Raw genomic sequence first — 18,998 nt, 5'->3', positions numbered from 1 at the left:
TTAGTAGCACAGTGGGTAGCATACTTTTGTTTTGATGTAGAAGGCTGTGGGTTCTATTCCCACAGCATGTAGATGGATTGATGATATTGTGTTGGATTTTAAGAAGGTGGGGTGTTGCAGTCCTGAGTATGCTCTCCTTTGGATAAGATGCCTAGTAACCATGAACCTGTTTTAGTTTGCCATCCATTCCCTATTGCAATATTACCAGCTTATCATTTTTAATGTAACATAGCCAATTTATTCTTCAAGGACAGCAGGCAGTGAATTTGTAGATGAAATACTTAAATATAAAGTTTTTTGCTAGCATCAACATTTTCATTAGTTACAGTCAGATCTCTTTAATGTGGAATTATGCAGATGACTTTTACTTCTGCAGACACTGTGCATATTGACTGATATTGGTGGTTTGTAATGACAAAAGTTTGAGTAGCCTTTTATGGTTGAAATGTCCTGAATTGGGCATTTTTGGCATTTTTGGTTCATATGTTTTGTTTCTTTGCTTACTGGCTATAAATTTAAAACACACTCTAACAAGTGGTGTATTATACAAGGGATATAATTTATTTATTATATATTATAATTTAATACAATCAGGAAGGTGAATCAAAGTAATTTTGCATGGTCCTAAAAATGTGTGCAGGTGTCTATGATTTGAAAACAGCCCAAATGTAAACTTAATCTGACACTGGCCAGATGCATTATCTTTGAATGTGGGTTTCAATGCTGTTTTGATGAATGTGAGTTTCAAAGTCACAGACGTTTTAATGCCAAGTCTGTTTTCATTGTGAGACTGTATTGCTTTGTTTAGCAAATGTTTATGAGTGTTTGTGCTGGAAATTTTGAAATAAATGTTTTAAATGAAATCCAAATATCTGTAATCATTGTAGAAGTAAAACAGAAAGCAATATGCACACTGAGAGTTTTGAACAGTTTTTATGGCAACTGGGGAGAAATACGAAAAAATCCTCTGTACAGCTGGAAAGCTTACAATTCTTTTGATGTCTATAAAAAACTTTACAAATGAGCGCTTTCGACTGCTCAGGGCAGACTTCATCAGATGAATAAAACCACTGGTGCATCAGATATTTATATTAAAATCAACAAAAAATCATTCAATTAATTCAATTAACTGAAGTCAATTAGAAACTTAAAGTTGCATCTACCCTCATTTTTTTGGGGAAAGGCTGTTACATAGCTAAAACAAGGCAAGACTAAAAAATATATATTTATATTTATAGTAACCTTTTAACCAAAATGAAATATTAAAAACATATTCTAAAAACCATACGTGAATTAAATAAGACAATGTAAATAAATACAATGAATAAATATAAGGAATCCAACAAACATGTTATTGTGTAGATGTTTGGTAAGGATAATTTCACCCCATCTAAACAAAATGTTCTTTATGAAGGTAATGAGAAAAACATATGAAAGTAAATATTACCTAGATGGAGTGTATAGTAATGTTGAATGCAGGAATGTGAACAAAACTGGTACCCAAACCTAGTATGAAATTGTTACTGTCAAGTAAGTTTGTTCCAAAATGTTAAATGAAACCACTGATGTAATGAATGTGGCCTCAGACAGCTTCTGCTCTGCCTACCAGGATAGCCTTTATATTTATATATTCATTGAGACCCGGTCCATAATTGGACCTAAGTCTCAATTGCCATCTTATTTCTTTTTGTAATAAGAGGTTCTTCCCATCTCCTCCCCTGCTATTCCTGTGGACCAGATCGAGAATGCCAAATTTAAAATCTGGGGTAGAGGTGCAGACCAAGGTGTGTTTGTAAAGGGCACTTGTTTCTTTCTTAATTTTAATATCATTATGATGCTTGTAAATTCTGTCCTTTAGTGCCCTCTCCGTTTTGCCCACATAGTACGTGTCCTTCGTACTATGTGGGCAAAACGGAGAGGGCACTAAAGGACAGAATTTACGAGCATCATAATGATATTAAAATTAAGAAAGAAACAAGTGCCCTTTACAAACACACCTTGGTCTGCACCTCTACCCCAGATTTTAAATTTGGCATTCTCGATCTGGTCCACAGGAATAGCAGGGGAGGAGATGGGAAGAACCTCTTATTACAAAAAGAAATAAGATGGCAATTGAGACTTAGGTCCAATTATGGACTGGGTCTCAATGAATATATAAATATAAAGGCTATCCTGGTAGGCAGAGCGGAAGCTGTCTGAGGCCACATTCATTACATCAGTGGTTTCATTTAACATTTTGGAACAAACTTACTTGACAGTAACAATTTCATACTAGGTTTGGGTACCAGTTTTGTTCACATTCCTGCATTCAACATTACTATACACTCCACCTAGGTAATATTTACTTTCATGTTTTCTCATTACCTTCATAAAGAACATTTTGTTTAGATGTGAATTATCCTTACCAAACATCTACACAATAACATGTTTGTTGGATTCCTTATATTTATTCATTGTATTTATTTACATTGTCTTATTTAATTCACGTATGGTTTTTAGAATATGTTTTTAATATTTCATTTTGGTTAAAAGGTTACTATAAATATAAATATATATTTTTAGTCTTGCCTTGTTTTAGCTATGCCTTTCCCCAAAAAAATGAGGGTAGATGCAACTTTAAGTTTCTAATTGACTTCAGTTAATTGAATTAATTGAATGATTTTTTGTTGATTTTAATATAAATATCTGATGCACCAGTGGTTTTATTCATCTGATGAAGTCTGCCCTGAGCAGATGAAAGCGCTCATTTGTAAAGTTTTTTATGGACGTCAAAAGAATTGTAAGCTTTCCAGCTGTACAGAGGATTTTTTCGTATTTTAAGGTGTTGTTCTTCTTCTGTGTGGGTGCAACTGGGGAGAAATAGCCAAATAATGGAACACTGGAACGGCTGCATGGGGGTGGGGGCTGAGGGAAAGGGGGTGACCGAAATGCAACATATGCATACCACCACCTGTTTGTTTACAAAAAAAGAATTGTGTTCAACCATGTCAACAATTGCATTAAAGCCGGTGTGTCTACCAGGAGTCAGCACAAAACTAACTCAAAAACCAAACCATCATAGTGGAATCCAAAATTAGACAAGTTGTATAACAAAAGAAATAAAGTCATAGCTAAAATTAGGAATTGTAACAGTGATGAAGATAAAATCTCTCTCATCAAACTGAATAGACAACTAAGAGGGCTAATTAAGTCTAAAAAACAAATTTTGAAGTAAAGATAGTGTTCCCAGGCCAAGGACAACCATAAGGTCTTCTTTACTTATGTCTGAAACCTAAAAGGCAGTACATAACAGTGTGCTGAACTGTTGGTAAATGGAGACATGCTCAAGGAACTGGGAGATATAAAAAATCTTCTGGCTGACAAATTCATCTCCAACTTTACAGTAGATCCAGTGCTGTAGTGGAATTTTGTGGACTCAAGACTTTGACATTCCATTCAGGCACTGCAAGCAAACTCATGGAATTAGGCATAAACCCTTATGTAACTCACTGGATAGCCAGTTGGCTCACAGACAGGACCCAGGAACTTAGGATTGGAGAGGCTACCTCCACAAAGAGGGCATTCACCAACAAAGTCCCCCATGGCTCTGTGTTGGGTCTGCTCCTCTTAGGAATTTATTTTTTAGAAATCAAGGCCAATGTCACAGGCATCTCACTTACCAAGTTTGTATATGAGTGCAAGGTAGGATCAGTCACAGAAATTCTTTAAGATGCTAAAATCTTACAGGAAGGTTCAAAACAGACAACATGACTGGTGCCAAAGCCAAGGCTTAAAACTCAGTACCAAAAAATGCATAATAGTACCTTTTGGGAAGTCAGCCACTCAAGAAAACTATGTCATTGATAAAACACCCCTAAAAGTAGACACAGTAGTCAGGGATCTGGGGAACTAATGGATAGTAACTTAGCTTTAGAAGAAACATGTGTCTAATGTGGCAAGCAAATCATTCTATGTCACTCAACTTATAAGTAAGGGTATGACATCTAGGTCTAGGGAACTCATTGCCCCACTGTAAGCAGCCCTCATCAGACCCACCATTCAGTATAATGCCCCTTGTCATCTACCTGGAAAAGTGCATGCAACAACTGGGATGGTACAGTGGTGCAGCAGTAGTGTTGTTGCCGCACAGCAAGAGGTTCTCCAGTTTGATTCTTAGCTGGAGTGCCTTCTGTGCAGAGATTGCATGTCCTCCCTGCATTCATATGAGTTTCCTCTGGGTGCTTCAGTTTCCTTCCAGGTTACAAAGACATGCATCTGAAGCATTTCTCCCTGGGCCTCTGCTGAAAATTGGCTTCATTCCCAAGTTGGACTTCCCTGGTAAACAAATGTTAAATAAATAAAATAAATAAATAACTGGAATGTCCACACAGGTTCCTCACAAAAAGAACACAGGGCACAAGCACAATGTCTCTCTGGAATAGGCTTCACATCCATGAGAAGCAGAGCCAATTCCTAAATGTATTCAAGTGCAATCTGGACTTTTAAAAGTATTTTAATTTGTGCTGCTCTGCTTCTATGCTGTGCTGGATCCAAAGTTTTCTTAAGATGCACAATCTTGGTGTGCTGTTTACTGCTGAACCAGAGACACATAACTTTGCATTACTCCATCTGTAATTTGTTTAAAGCACCAAGCCTTTCAAATTGTACACTGATAAAGAAATATATTTTGCAGCTATAAGCACAGTTACAGATAACTTATTTTATAATAAACCACACATACTCTTTCTGCCAGATTGAGCATATATTTAAAAAGTTTTTCTTCATTACAGATATGAATGATGACTTCTACAAAATACCTCTCTCTGTCCCTTTCTCATATAACTGAATTACTTATAGTTGTTATACAGAGTGTTAGTCACGCACATAGATTTTGTTATTTCCTCTTGGTATCTTTTTTGGCCTTCTGTGGGAAGTCACATAATGTCAGTTTTTAGACTTTTCTATTGTCCTGTCAGCAGTGCTGCTGATGCGAAAATGCACAAATGCACACAATCAGAATAACAGAAGTATGAAAGGAAACGTCTGTTCTGTTCCTACTGAAAAAACATCACGTATTGCTGAGTTTGGATATTTGTTCTGCAAACATGAGAAACATCTGTGATACTTGCTTTCCAATATTGCTTTGTTAGGCTTGTCTGATGCTGTGAAGAGAAGCCTGTTATACATATAGTATGAATGCACATTTTACATTGCTAAACTCTATACATATATTCAAGCAAACTTTTTATTCTATGCTTTATCTTTCAGCATATTTACAACAAAATTAATTTCAGCCTTATATTCATAATCTCTAACAGGACTAGTGGATGGGAAATCAAAAGCTACATCTCTGATGGACAGAAGTAGTTATTAAATCATGCCTCAACTAATGTGCACCTCTTAAAATAACCTGCAAGGCATACTAACTTCTGAGATACATTTGAGTCATATGATTATGCTTATAAAGGTCACAGAGGTCGTTAGCTTAGTAAACAACTATGAACCTATGAACTTATAAGGCAACAACAATTAATGTATCTATTCTGATTTATGGCATTCCATTTATTAGGCTTTAGCTCAGCATTTTCTCCAAAACTAAGGACTGGAAAGAAACAAAATCAGTCAAACAAACAATACTTTTTGTGACAAACCGAAATGCTGCCAGCTCAGTTAGCTAGAATTTTGTAAATAATTATGTGTCACTTGAAAATATTAATATGGTTTATATAGAAATGTGACACTGTCAGCCCAGCTATCTGAAGAATTCTATGTCATTTGTGGATATTAATATGATTTGTATGTTTGTCTTACAAATGTAAGACAACTCTATGTTATGTGGATATTAAACTACTGGTACAGAAGTATGTATTGAACTGTATGCTATGTAGTGAGCTTCAAGAATGGAACCACAGTGTACCCTACTAGAAAAGAACAGAAATGTGCATAGACTATGTACCTGTACAAATGTATGTTTTAATAGAAGTTGGAACATACAGAGTTAACTTGCAAACTCTAAAGAAAATAAGTTAAAATTGTTTGACGATGTGCTATAAAATTTAGTTTCAAGGCAGCTAGGAGACAAGATGTATACAGCTAGAGGTTTCTTTCTATTATCTTGAAACAGAAATAATTACTAGGTTTGGAACATAAGGTGTTTTTATTGCCCTTTGACTTCCTAGTAGCTGCACATCTGAGAGAGAAGTATTTTTCACAGAGAAAATGCTAAATTTTGTTGGTATCTGTTAGCCTGGGAACTGAAGGCAGTCAACAAATAGTGATGTCATCCAGCTGACCCAGCAGTAATGTTTTGATATTAATTTGGAAACTTTCTCAGAGACTGTGCATTTTGTGTTTGTCTTTGGACCCAGTGCATCCTCTCATTAGCACTTGCCTTGCTAATAGTAAGTAACCAGGGTACAGTAATCTCTCTTAGATATAGACAGGAATATAGTAAATATTAATTTAGATGTTTCCTATATTTATTTGAGACTGTCCTTCAATGTTGTTTTAAAATATTTCCTATGATTCTAAACTCTGCAGTCACTGTGTTGAGTTATTGAGAATTGTCTTGTTCTTTTATTATTTATCATTAACTATATTTAAACTTTTAATTGTGGCTGGTTTGTTTAGAGACATTTAAACTCTTAGAGTACTTGCATATATAGTTGGTGACACTGTATAGGCCACTCCAATAGCTTTGTAAGTCTTGGTCACACTTACCATTTGGATAATAGTAACATTACACAGTAGGATCGGTCACCCTTTAGGAAGGGCCTTATAGTAGCTGATAAAGAACAGGTTGGTGGCAGTGATAACTACCTTTTAGTCTGGGCAGAAGGGGGAATAGTGTAAACCTGTGCCAGCCTTCCCCAGGAGTGTCTGTTTGTATATAAATAAATTCTCAAAGTGTCTGTGTGTGTCAGCTACTTGGGCAGGGGCACGAAGCACTGGTTGGACAGAGGGGGTGCTTGAGATCTTAGCTTGGCCACTCAGCTGAGATCTTAACCCTATAGCTGTGCCAGTGGGGAGTCTTATTGGCAATCTGGAGAAAGAGGCAGAAACCAGTCCCAGACTGACTGTGATCTTTGTGTTCTCTTAAGGGAAATTGTACTTTACTGTGTGTGTACTTGTCATCCTCCCAATGTGCACATCCCTCACTGATGATAGTGGTGAGGATTGAGGCTCCTTGATTACTGGGTCAGTGCAGGGTCATCACATATTAATTGGTGGCAGTGGTGGGATATCCACATCACATATTAATTAGTTGACTGTGGTGAAATAGCCATATCACATATTAATTGGCTTGTAGTGGTGTGGATATTGAATTCCTGTAGCCTGTGTACAGTGGTCACAGAAGGTGTTTATATGCTCAATCCCGCATACAGTGAACATTCAGAGTTAATATCACAGTTGTTTTATTTTTTTGTTAGCTTAGCTAGTCAGGGAGAGCAGGCAAGCATGTCAGCAGAGGAGTATGGCAAGTGGACAAGGAGCCAGTTGGCTATGTGCCAGGCTAAAGGACTGGTGCATGCCAACCTGACTAAGGCAGACATTGCTGGTTTAGTCAAAGCTGCATCACAGAATAGCAATCAGGAGGATGATCAGACTGGCCATAGAGATGTACAACTCTCAGAAAATGGACAGCTCAACCTTTCCATAGAGGACTTAAAAATCCATTTGGAGTTAAAGAGACTTGATTTGGAGGCCAGGCGTTTGGAAATAGAAGCAGCAGAGAGACTGAGACATCTGAAGGCTGTGGAAAATGAAAAACTACAACTAATAAAAGGCTGAAGAAAATGAAAAGCTGTGATGTCTGCAGGCTGAGGTGAATGAAAGGCAGAGGGAACATATAAAGGAGATGCTGACTCTTTGCCAGAGTCACAGAGGTGATGGGGAAGGGAGTAACTGAACCCCTGAAGTAACAAAGGTCAGTAAATTTCTTCCACAACTTACAGAGGGAGATAATTTTGATAGTTTCATTCATATGTTTGAGAGGGTAGCTGTTCTTTCCAAATTATCTGATGTTGATTGTTTAAATTATAATGTTGTAAAAAACTGTTTGCTAGAATGTTTTAAGTTAATACCTGAAGCTTATAGAAAAATGTCTTGTGAGCATAGACGCAAGGCAGATGAAAGTGTGTGTGTGAATATGTTGCTGAACTGAGCGCTTATTTTCATAGGTGGGTGAGCTGATGTCAGGTCACCACTTTTGAAGGGCTGGCAGATCTTTTGGAGAGGGAACAAACCCTTAGCACTTTGCTGAGGACATGAGAATCTAGTTAGCTGATAGGCAATGCAATACTGCCGATGTGTTGGGGAAGAAGGGAGACCTATACCTAGCAAGCAGGGCATCACTGCACAAGAAAGGGACACCCACTGCTGCTCATGGGTCTAAGGGAACCCATGGTGGGCAGCCAGGACTGCCCCAACAGAGTCCGTCATTAGCAGGGGAAGCCACTAGTCCAGGTACACGTCTAGGACCTAGGCTTAAATGTTTTAAATGCAACCAGTGGAGCTGTGTAGCATATACATGTCCATGGAGTCAAGATGGGGAACAAAAGGTGGGAGAGCCAGTAAGTGGAAATGACAAAATGCCAACAGTAGGTTTTCTTGAGACAACAAGTGTACCAAACTATCACCTTGCAGATGTCTTGATAGGGTATGATTTTGATAACACACTACTGTGTATATATGCAGTTACACACAGTCAGGTGTGGAGACAAGCATGTGGGTCTGGTAGCCTTGGGGAGACCCAGAGAGATTGCACACTTGCAACCAGGACTGGTGAGGTTGTTACTTCAGGGAGGGAGCTACCCTGTAACAGTGAGACTGAAGGTGAGCCACAGTTGCTTGTGGGTACTAATGCTCCCTTGGACAGAGTGACTGCAAAGGCAGAAGTGAATAGTAGTACCCAGGATGACAGTGAGGCACTGCTATCAGTTGATACCACACTTCCTGTGAAAGGGGAGCTGGGAAGGGTTAAGAAGAGAGAGCTGAGACAGGCTCAGTTCTTGAACCCTACATTACAATGCCTAAGGGAGGTAGCCAGTGAGGCACCTGATTCACAAGGGAAAGAGGAATCTGTATACTGGGACAAAGGGTTACTCTATAGAGAGTGGACCCCTTGAGGGAGGGCTAGAGGGTGAGAGAATATAGCAGTTGCTAGTGCCCAAAGTCTACTGTTTGGCACTTCTAGCCATATCCCATGATATTCCTTTTGCAGGTCATATGGGCATAAAACATACAAAGAGACATATTATGCAGAACTTCTATTGGCCTGGGATTTCCAGAGATGTAATAGGGTATGGTAGGGCCTGTGAGCAGTGCTAAAAGGTAGGCAAGGCAGAAGACAAGGTGAAAGCTCCTTTAATGCCTTTGCCTGTGACTGAGGATCCATTTCAGAGGATAGCTATGGATATTGTGGGGCCTCTGAGTACCCCAAGTTCTACAAAGAAAAATAATATCCTAGTGGTAGTAGATTATGCTCCCAGATACCCTGAGGCAGTGGCTTTGTCCTCCATTGAGACAGAAAAGGTGGCAATTGCTTTGTTAGAGATTTTCAGCTGGGTAGGTTTCCCAAAGGAAATGCTGACTAAAAAAGGTTCCAGTTTCATGTCAGATCTGCTGGAATGTCTGTGGAAGTACTGTGGGGTGAAGCACTTAAAGACCACCCCTACCATCCCCAGACTAATGGTCTTGTTGAGAGGTTAAGCTCTACACTCAAGTCCATGCTATGGGCACTTGCAGACCAATTTAAGAGGGAGTGGGGCAAATATTTGCTCACCCTTTGAGTTGTTGTATGGGCATAGGGTGAGAGCACCTCTATATTTGATTTGAGATGAATGGGAAGATGAGTGTGAATCTCACAAGGAGTCTGTTATGACATATGTCCTTAAACCTCTGGACAAGGTTCATGGAACTCATGGGCTTGACCCAGGAGAACCTGACAGAAACCCAACAGCAGAAAAAGGTCTGATATGACAGGAATATTCAAGCTAGAACCAACAAGCTGCAGGCAGCTTGGGAGGGACCCTACAGGGTGGTAAGGAAGGTCAGTGATGTTAACTGCATGGTAAAACTGCTAGGCAGGAGGCAGGGGCATAAATGCTAACATAATGAAACCTTACCATGATGGGGAGGCCCTTGTACTAAATATTGGCAATAGGAGGCAGGAGGAGTCTAAGGGGCTTTATGGTTACAGGGAACCAGCCAGCCAAATCCCAAATTACTATGGTGGAGCTTAGGGTTGCAGACATATGATGGGACAGTGCCGCATGATACTGGGGTCAGCAATGCAAAGCCAGCTGAAATCTCAAGACAGGGAATGGGATAAGGTATTCCCAAGTAGGCTCAACCTTCTCAAGCAAAGTTTCTCAAGGGTCACTTGAAAAACTAGCTGGAGTTCTTGTGGGGGGTGGGGAGTGTGACAAGCCAAAAGGCTTCCAGCCTAGCTAGCTGGAATTTGTAAATAATTATATGCCACTTGAAAATATTAATATGGTTTATATAGAAATGTGACACTGCCAGCCCAGCTTTCTGGAAGTTTGTAAATAATTATATGCCGTTTGTGAATATTAATATGATTTATATGCTTGTCTTACAAATGTAAGAAAACTGTATGTTATGTGCATATTAAACTACTGGTGCAGAAGTGTGTGTTGAACTGTATGTTATGTACTGAGCTTCAAGGATGTAACCACAGTGTACCCTACTAGAAAAGAACAGAAATGTGTATAGACTATGTACCTGTGCAAATGTATGTTTTAATAGAAGTTGTAACATACAGAGTTAACTTCCAAACTCTAAAGAAAATAAGTTAAAAGTGTTTTACGATGTGCTATAAAAGTTAGTTTCAAGCCAGCTAGAAGACAGGATGTCTACAGCTAGAGATTTCTTTCTATTGTCTTGAAACAGAAATAATTACTAGGTTTGGAATGTAAGGTGTTTTTATTGCTCTGTGACTTCCTAGTAGCTGCGCATCTGAGAGATAAGTATTTTTCACACAGAAATGTTAAATTCTGTTGGTATCTGTTAGCCTGGGAACTGAAGGCTTGTGACAAATAGTGATGATATCCAGCTGACCCAGCAGAGATGTTTGATATTAATTTAGAAAGTCTCTCAGAGACTGTGCATTTTGTATTTGCCTTTGGACCTGGAAACATCCTCTCATCAGCACTTGCCTTGCTAATAGTAAGTAACCAGGGTACAGTAATCACCATTAGGTGCCCTATTCAACCAAAACCCGAGTACTGTCTTTGTCCCAGCTGAGTGGAGAACAGCCACTGTCATCCCTTTTCACAAAGATGGCACGTCCACCGATCCAGGAAATTATAGACCCATCAGCCTAATTAGCCTGATCTGCAAGGCCATGGAATGGATTATCATGGACCTCATTAACAGGGACATTGGCAACTTCCAAACACTCGATCCTACACAGTTTAGCTTCATCAAGGGGAGGTGATGCCTGTTAAATTTGGTCGACTTTTTTGAGACAGTCACCAAAGCCATGGATGAGGGGAGGACAGTGCACACCGTCTACCTTGACCTGGCCAAAGGCTTTGACACTATTTCCCACTCAGGTATAATAGATAAACTCTCTCAACTAGGCATCAATCCATATGTTACCAGATGGGTAGCTAATTGGCTCACTGATAGAACCCACCTGGTCAAAATAGGGGAAGCCACCTCAAGCAGTAGACCCATATTCAATCTTGGGACCTCTGTTATTTTGGATATACTTTTCTTAGGTGCAGGCCAAACCCAGTGGGCTATGGCTGATCAAGTTTGCAGATGACTGCAAGCTGGGCACTGTCATCAATTTCCCTAGTGACTTGGACATCCTCAACGAAGGTCTCACCCAAACAAATGACTGGTGCCAGAAACATGGCCTCAAGCTGAATACAAAAAAATGCATCACCATCCCCTTTGGGAAGGTGATGTCCCCACAAATTATCACATTAATAACAATATCCTAAGCACACAGTTAGTTGTGAGGGATTTGGGCACCCAGATTGATAGCAACCTGACTTTTGACCACCATGTTGCTTCCATTATACGGAAAGCTTTCCATATGGCCCACCTCATAAGTAAGGGTATCTCATCCAGGAACAAGGAGGCCATAAAATCCCTGTATTCTTCCCTTATAAGGCCCATTATTGAGTACAATTCCCCATTCAGCATGTACCTCGCAAAGCACATGCAGCAGCTGGAGAGACCACAGAGGTTCATCACCAGGAGAATCCAGGGCCTCAGAAATCTTCCATAAACAGTTAGGTTAAAAGCCTTATCCTTATACTCTGTTTCATATAGACTCCTCAGAGGTGACCTCTGTCTGGCATACAAGGGGATCTTGGACACCACCTTGATGGGACTGCTGCATATCCGCAAGTCAAGCTCCACACGAGTAACCTGCACATGCAGTCTCAACCTGGTCTGTGACATCAATAGGACTTGCTGGCAGGACAGATTTGTGTCCCAGAGGCTCTCCCATTTGTGGAATAGACTCCCTCTCCACATCAAGCAGAGTACCTCTTTACCCCTTTTTAAGTGCAACCTGGATAACTGGATGGGAAATAGAAAATACATCCCTTTGATTCCACCTGTTTCCCTGCTGGACAGGGGCTTTGGGTGCTGATGTGTTTATACATGAGCTAAACTCTTGGCTAGGCTTATAAAGGCCTCAGGGCCAAGAGCCTAGTAACTTCCTATGATCCTATGATCCTGCATAGGCCACTCCAATAGCCTTGAAAGTCTTGGTCACACTTACCATTTGGATAATAGTAGCATTACACAGTAGAATTGGTCACCCTTTGGGAAGAGCCTTATAGTAGCTAATAAAGAGCTGGTTGGTGGCAGTGATAACTACCTTTTAGTCTGGGCATAAAGGGGCATAGCTAGTAAACCTGTGCCAGTGTTCCCCAGGAGTGTCTGTATATAAATCAGATCTCAAAGTGTGTGTGTCAATTACTTGGGTAGGGACACGAAGCACTGGTTGGACAGAGGGGGTGCTGGAGGTTTTGGCTTGACCGCTCGGCTGAGATCTTAACCTTATAGCTGTGCCAGTGGGGGGTATTACTGGAGATCTGGAGAGAGAGGGAGGAACCAGCCCCAGACTGATTGATCTCTGTGTACTCTTAAGGGAAATTGTACTTTACTGTGTGTGTGTACTTGTCATCTTCCCAATGTGCACATTCCTCACTGGTACTAGTGGTGAGGATTGAGGCTCCTTGATTACTGGGCCAGTGCAGGGTCATCACACCTTTGTTTCCATCTGGATGCAAATTATTTTTATATTTATCCTTTTGTTGACTGGGGTAGTCCCACTAGGGTAGAAGTCTTTTTTTCAGGGGAGTCTGAGGTGTTATTTATAATAGGGGAAATTTGGCCAGGACATCAAGGAACTTTCCTTACACTTTTCAATAGATGCAGTGAGATCCTTTACATCAACAGGTGCTACCACCTACTCAAGCAGATGGGGCCTCGGTTTAACATTTCATCCAAGGGATGGCACATTCAAGAGTGTGGTACCTCCTTTATGCTGCACTGCAGTGTCAGCAGTCGGTCTAGGTCAGTTGTATCAGACTTCACTTTAAAATGCAATTAAATATAATTCTTTTTGAAGAGACAGCTTTGTATTTTGTCAAGATTTCATTTTGCCTGCATTTTTAATCATCACATTTTAATCACTTCTGGCTGCAAAATTACAAAAGAAATAATTTTGAAACAATACATTATTCTTGTAAACATCATTTTAAAGCACATTATGCAAGAACATGTGTGTGTATCTGTGTCTTTTGTGTCTGTTTATGTCTGATGTACACAGAAACATGCAAATCAAGCAGTTTACAAAATTTCTTCTTGAAGTTTTAAAAGATCCTAAATTATGCAGATTTAGTTTTATAGCCTATAAACCATACTCTGAAAATTGTGGTACTCTTTATAGCCCTCCAGTTACATTGAGCTTTGTACTTCACCTTCCAGAGATAAAAACATACAATTTTAACATGATGCCACTGAACAGAGCCCTATGAGGTCGTCTGCATTTTCCACGTGAATTCATTCTGCAGGGATTCCAGAAAGTGCTTTAGAAATGCTGTAAGTGGTAAACTAATACGTCATGTAAGTATGTTCTGTATTATAGCTCTCAACAGGGGTGCCTTTTGTTCACAGTCTGAATATCCTTCCTGTGTCCATGGGTCCACTTACATGACTGAAATCTCAAAATACTGAATTTCATTATACTGAGACCACAATAACTAAATTTCAAAATACTGAAAACTCATTTGACTGTCTCTCATTATGTTTAAAGCTTGCAATGATGAATTTCAAAATACTGAATTATAAGCCATAGACATGCACACTTACAACACCATTGACTAGCTCTTTCCAAAACTTAAAAACTACTTACTTACCCTCTTAACAGAAAATGGACAATCTAAAACCAAATTATGGGGGGGGGGGGGACTTTGCCCCTCACACCCCCAACTATATATATATATATGGGTCTACTTCATTTCACCTAACTTCCAATTCACTGACTTTCATTTCACCGACCCCATTTCACTGAAATTTCATTTGACTGACACTTCATTTCACTGACAGTTCATTTGACTGACAAGTATTATTAGCAAGAAAATGGAATATTCCCCCTTCCCCACTGTAGTGCGACCCTGCAGTTAGAATATGTAGTTGGGGGGGGTGTGGGGGGCACAGCCCCCCACATGGGGGGTGTGGGGGCGCAGCCCCCCACTTCATTTCATATGATATTGTTAAGTTTTGATATAATATTGCTTAGTAAAAGAAAAGTAAGTGGGGGGCTTTGCCCCACACCCCCCCCATTGTGGGGGGCTGTGCCCCCCACACCCCCCCAACTATATATTCTAACTCCAGGGTCGCACTACACTGGGGAAGGGGGCATATTCCATTTTCTTGCTAATAATACTTGTCAGTTAAATGAACTGTCAGTGAAATGAAGTGTCAGTGAAATGAAATTTCAGTCATTTGGTCTCAGTCAAATGGGAGTCAGTGAATTGGAAGTTAGGTGAAATGAAGTAGACCCATATATATATATATATATATATATATATATATATATATATATATATATATATGGGTCACCTTTAGATGCCCGACAATGCGTTCCGCCGACACAGAATCCGACGGGACGAAAACACCGACAACGCAGATGACCAACAAGGTGAGAACCCGACGGACTCGGTAAGTGTGCGATCGAGTGAGGGATTTAGTGTTAGGGAGCGGACAGGTAAGTGTGAGATAGTGAGGGACTGTGGGTTTAGGGGTGGGTTAAGTGAGTTAGGGTTAGGGTGCAGGTAGGGTGTGTGTGCGATAGTGAGGGACTGTGGGTTTAGGGGTGGGTTAAGTGAGTTAGGGTTAGGGTTCAGGTAGGGTGAGTGTGCGGTAGTGTCGGATCTTGGGGTTACGGGTAGGTAAGTGAGTTAGGGTTAGGGTGCAGGTAGGGTAAGTGTGCGGTAGTGTCGGACCTTAGGGTTAGGGTTTGGGTTAGGGATAGTGCATATGTTATGTAGTGTACTGTGTTGTTTACGTGTAGTGTGTTGCTGTAATGGTTTTCGGTGTTTTGCGTTGTCGGCGTTTTTTGTTGTCGGTCTTTTGGTGTCGGTTATTAGTGTGTCAGCGAAACGTGATTTCGAGGATATAAAGGTGATCCATATATATATATATATATATATATATATATATATATATATATATATATATATATATGCTAACTCCAGGATCACACTACAGTGGGTAAAAGGACATAAACCTTTTACTTACCTTACAGTACTGTGCACACTGCCACCACTACCAGGAGCACACAAAATATCCACCCTATTACTTTAGATATTTCCCCAAAAAATGTAAAGAGACATACCCACAAATCTGAAACACTACAGCACTACTTTCTACACTATTATTGGTATTTTGACAGTCGGCACTTTAAGGTACGATATGTTTTTATCACAAGCAAGTCACAGGTGAAGGGAAACTTAAAATTCACTATTTTGAAATTCAGCATTGTAAGCTTTCAGTATAATGAGACTCACTCAAATGAGTTTTCAGTTTTTGAAATTTAAGTATTGTGGTCTCAGTCAAATGAAATTCAGCATTTTGAGATTTCAGTCATGTGAAGTGGACCCATGTCCATACAGGTTTTCTCAGGATGCTTCAGTTTCACTTTCTAATAGCAAAACACGCAAAGCAAACTGGTGGAATATGTATGCCTCAAAAAACTGAACAGATTATTTTGTCTGAACAAGTGAAGGTATGGTTATAAACTCAAGGCATTTAAGAAACAATCTGTAAAGTATAGTATAATTTGATGAAATCGAAGTGGATATTCCTTTGAGACATAGAATAGTTGGTTAAAAGACATGTGTTTCAGATGGCAGATAAATGGGGAAATGTTGACATCATGGAAAAGATGGACCATTTGGATATATGCTTATTCTTATTGAATGGTAATAACTGAAAAGGATTACAAAAAATCCTTTCTTAGAAAGTGTAAGCTTTTATTTTGCTATGAGAAGCAGGTTAAACAACTATATATATTGAATCACTAACTCTATCCAGGGTTCAGGCCAGCTGTCTGCTGAGGAATGCTGACTCCACCCTGTCTTGAAAAACATATCACCTTCCCAGGTGTCAAGTTTAGCATTACATTCAGAGATTAAAAATAAAACACAAATCTGCTAGTGAAATGACCAAACAAGCCAGAAAGCCAAGAATTTAGAGCTTTCATCCACAATTTAATATGTGAACTTCCTCAGAAACATTACATTGTAATCACCAGTTCCTTAAATAATTCACAATACAGGAAATGACATCACATCCATCCAAATTGTAAAAACAATATTTTCTAAAAATGAAATGAAAATGAAAAAAAATGAAATAAAATACACATACTTATAAACACAATATGTTAAATCTTAACTATACTATACAAACATTGTGTGTGTAGGTGCATAACACAAACACTTACACACACACACACACACACACACACACACACACACACACACACACACACACACACACACACACACACACACACACACATACAAGAATGTCTGTGTTTACACACACATAAAAAAAAAAATATATATATATATATATATATATATATATATATATATATATATATATATAGAAAAAAGTATATATAGACATGCACATGCATGTGTGTACAAATGCCTACCTATACATTAAAAAGCACTTTAAATTAATGTACTCGTTAAGGCCAGGTGGCCTGTCGGCCCCCAGCACAAGTTGCCACAATGTCTCCTTACATTCTAAGACATTATTAAAGTCTCCCCCAAACTCACTAGTGTTGATTTTTTCCAAAACTGAAAATTTAAATTTCTTAAAGTCCCTACAAATTAAAGAATGTTTGGCCAAGGAATTAAACTTATCTTTGTTCTTTATAGCCAAATTGTGCTCATAGATTCTTCTTTTAAGAACTCTTTTAGTTTTACCTATGTAATAATGCTCACATGACACACAATTGGCATTATAAACAACATACTCAGAATTACAATTATAGTAACCTTTGGCCCAAATGGTGTAATTAAGGGACTTTATAAATACACTGGTACTGTTACTGATGAATCTACATTGCCTACAATTATTGCATGCGTAAGTACCCCTCTTAATACTAGCTGCTCTTGTCAGATCCTGATATCTGTTGTAATCAGTCTCAAGCATAGATTTTAAATTTGTCACCCTTTGATAGGTGAAAGTGGGTTTCACCCCTAACGTGCCAACCAAATCTTTGTTCCCTAATACCACTTTCCAATTGTTAATGATGATGTCCCTAATGAACCACATTTCATTAACAATGGGTAAAGGGAACGCAATATTGTAACTACTATGGGTGTCTGAAACAGTGGATCCAGAACTTAAACCTCTCTGACTAGACAGAAGAATAAGTGTTAGTTCATTTTTCTACATTCAGAGATTCCTTTAACTAATCTAATACTTTCAGGTAACTTATTCAATAACATAGGAATACCTTAAGTAATATACAAATCCCTTTTGTCTGTTCTGTTTTGAGATAAATTTGACTTCGATTATATGCTTCTTAATCCTTTCTTTGTATACATATATAACTTAGCATTCAATGCCATTAAATATTATATGTGCCAAACACATTTTACCCCAAAGCAGTCATTAAGAAATACAGAAATGTACAGCTGTAACTTTCCTTAGACATGATCACCCATGTGTAAATAAAATATATTTTTACATCTTCACTGGACATTTTCTAATCAAGAAACTTGAGTTTTTTTATATATATAAAATGTTGAGATGTACTCCAACATTGGTTGGATAAGTACATTTTATGAAGTCTTGTAGACAAAACTTTGAATAAAACACTTACTTGTTCTTAAAGCCTTATGTTTAATGACATTTGAATGACTGTTCCTAAAAGTCTTTTTCTTTTGACAAATTCTAGATGTATTCCATTTAAATTTACCTTAATAGTAACTGACTGTCTTTTGAAAAACATGTATTACCATTTTGTGTATTAAACTTATTACCAGATTTTGTATGTCCATAAACAAACTTTACTTAGGTAATAACATGAGTTAGTCTGATGTAATAATTCTCCCAGTTTTGCAATCATCAACATAATTTGAATGGGACTCTACGGGAAGCAATGCTAACTCCAAATTAAACAAAAATATTGATTGAACTTAAATCAAGATGAGTGCAAGGCTAACTGTTGATAGTTTGTTAATCAAAGTTGTCCTGTTGGCTGCTATTTTCTGGGTTGTCTTGAGCAATCGCTCACTGCCTTCCTGGATAAAGAAGTGTTCTGTTTTACTGATTCTATGTTCTCTGTATTCAGACAGCTCATATCCTCATTACCGTTTTGCCTGTCATTTGAGTCTACAGAACTCATATTCTGCACTCAAGGATCAACCCTTTAGGCATCTGAAAGCTACTTACATGCTGCTAATGTCTGGGTTACTCATACTCAGACTAGGTTCTTTAATGTT

This window comes from Protopterus annectens, chromosome 10.part0 (assembly GCF_019279795.1).
Source record: "Protopterus annectens isolate FY-2018-M chromosome 10.part0, PAN1.0, whole genome shotgun sequence".
Classification (NCBI taxonomy): domain Eukaryota; kingdom Metazoa; phylum Chordata; order Ceratodontiformes; family Protopteridae; genus Protopterus; species Protopterus annectens.
Note: the sequence above shows the minus strand (reverse complement) of the source record.